Source organism: Impatiens glandulifera, chromosome 1 (assembly GCF_907164915.1).
Source record: "Impatiens glandulifera chromosome 1, dImpGla2.1, whole genome shotgun sequence".
Taxonomy (NCBI): Eukaryota; Viridiplantae; Streptophyta; class Magnoliopsida; order Ericales; family Balsaminaceae; genus Impatiens; species Impatiens glandulifera.
In genome coordinates this window covers 73,870,934-73,872,874 of record NC_061862.1, presented here as the reverse complement: position 1 = coordinate 73,872,874, position 1,941 = coordinate 73,870,934, and positions in this window count along the sequence as shown.

The following is a 1,941-nucleotide window of genomic DNA, read 5'->3' as shown; positions in this document are numbered from 1 at the left end:
TCTCAGAGGCAACGCGTATCGTAAACTTAATGATGCATCAGGCCAATGTAAAAGCTGCTGCGAAGATTGATATCTTCGATACCTGGGTTATGAACAGAATGTCCAATAGGTATGATCAGGTCATCAAAGAAAGAAGAATAAGCGAGAAATGGTTGAAGCTGGTCAACATTAAAAAGAGAGTCCTGAAATGGGCTAAAACTTCTGAGGTTTATGAAGCTCTAAAGAGAAAGGAGTTAGTTGAAGCCAATCTCAGAGGTCAAACTCTTTTTCCGATACTCGAAGTGAGAAAAGCCAACTTCAATCCTTTGGAAAAGAATGCTAAAGTAGAAGAGAAGGCTTTGAAGAAACTTGGTGACATTATGTAGGAATTTACCTCAATCGTTCTCAGGTATGTTCATGAAGCAGACTACTCAGAGGTAAATCCATTCGAAAATTCTTTAGATGAAGATGATCCGATGCAACTCTCTGATTATTTTGATCTTATTCTACCAGAAGAAGAGAAAGTCACTGCTCATCTCATTGAATTGGGAAGTTTGTCTGTTGAAGAAAAACGTCTTATGGCTCAACCCAAAATTGAACAAATTGAGGAACCAGTTCAACCTGATCCGATCATTGAAGAAGAAGAGATCAATATCGAACCTGTTCAGCCAATTACAACCCAAGAAGAAGAAACGTTGGAGTCCCCTATTCACGAATCAATGGAATCTCCAAAGAAGGAGAGTGAATCCAGTCAGCCTATTGAAGCATATTTTGAGGGAGAACCCTCAAAAGAAAAGGAATCTAATAAGTGTTCTTCTGTTGAGGGGGAACAAGACAACAATGATACATCTTCCGAAAGTTCTGAAGATGTTCCTCGACAAACTTCAGTAATTACAGCTGCGAATATTCATGATGATGTTGTTGACCTTTCTCTTCACTCTGACGATACGTCTAATCAGATTTATATGTTGTGTGAAGATATTATGGGTAATGAAGAAAAGTTTAAAGATGTTTTTGAGGAGGATTAACTAGAGCAGTCCTTGCAAGTTCACACTCATATCAGTCCTATTCGGACAACTCCCGTCGACTCTCATGAAGTCTCAATAAATGAAGGAACATCCGTTGGAGGAGCAAAACTATTAAAGTCTATGACATAAATGATGAGTACTCTTAAGAAGAATTTTTTGGATTTGAATTCCAAAATGATGAAAATCGAAAAGATTCAAAGATCAAACAAGAAGGAATTTGCCTCTCTCATTGAAACTCATAAAGAAATGGAGAAGACTATGAAAAGGAACACATATAAGATCAACATCCTCAACAAAACCTACTCTAAATTCGAAAAGAACCTATTCAAACAACAGTTTGATATGTTTGATTACGCAAGGGAATTCAACATTGAACTTCATCAAGAAGTTATGGTTGGAGTGAGCTTGATTCAAAGCCAAATGGTTGAGGTTCAAAGTCATATGAATATAGTTGATGATGAACGAATGGAACAAGTTGATTCCTTTGCAAGACAAGTTCAAGTCGTTGAAGATGCTGAAGTTACTGTTAACAAAGAGAAGAACCTCATTTTCCGTGACGATGATAATGTTAAAAAGGGGGAAGGAAGTTCTAAAGGCAGTGGTAGCAATAGAGGAGGTGTTTCAACTGGCATCAGATCCAAAAGGAAACCAACTGATGAAGGAAGATGCAGACCAACCAAAAGAGGTGGAGGTGGAAGCGATGAAAGAGGTGGTCGTGGTGACCGTTCTCTCCTTCCATTTCGAAACCTTCTGAGCGGTGAAGGATTCAACTATCCAATCGTGAAAAGGGAAGATCAATAATCTCTCTTCTTCTAAACTATCTTTTGTTGGTTTTTTTAAACTTGGTCTTTGGAATATTGGTTTTTGGAACCTATTTCTATAGTTTGCGAACAAGTATCATTCTTTCTTTTAATTTGATGGGTTCTTGTCTTAT